Below are 278 nucleotides of genomic sequence, written 5' to 3'. Positions count from 1 at the left end.
GCACAGCACAGCACAGAAAAGCTACCACTTGAACAACATCAGCAAATTAACTAACATCTACATCTTGCCCTCGACCACGAAATTGGGTTACACAAGAATTTTGCAATTACTACATAGAACCTTATGGACCACTTGGGTTGGAATCCTGTGCTCTAACAACCAGTCTATCTAAGGAGTCTCATATGCATGTGTGTGCTGACAAGGGCTCCTTCAAATATGTTTCTTGAATTAAAATTCAACAAAATAGTCACTTTATGTCAGGGGACTATTATATTGTC

General features: G+C 39.2%; 1 pseudogene; it reads right to left on the bottom strand.

Moving 5' to 3' along the window:
* The window catches only part of LOC119588959, a 58,988-nt pseudogene that overhangs the window by 47,203 nt on the left and 11,507 nt on the right, over window positions 1–278 (bottom strand).

This window comes from Penaeus monodon, chromosome 24, assembly GCF_015228065.2.
Source record: "Penaeus monodon isolate SGIC_2016 chromosome 24, NSTDA_Pmon_1, whole genome shotgun sequence".
In the NCBI taxonomy this organism is placed as follows: domain Eukaryota; kingdom Metazoa; phylum Arthropoda; class Malacostraca; order Decapoda; family Penaeidae; genus Penaeus; species Penaeus monodon.
Note: the sequence above shows the minus strand (reverse complement) of the source record. Positions and strands in the feature narration are given on the sequence as shown.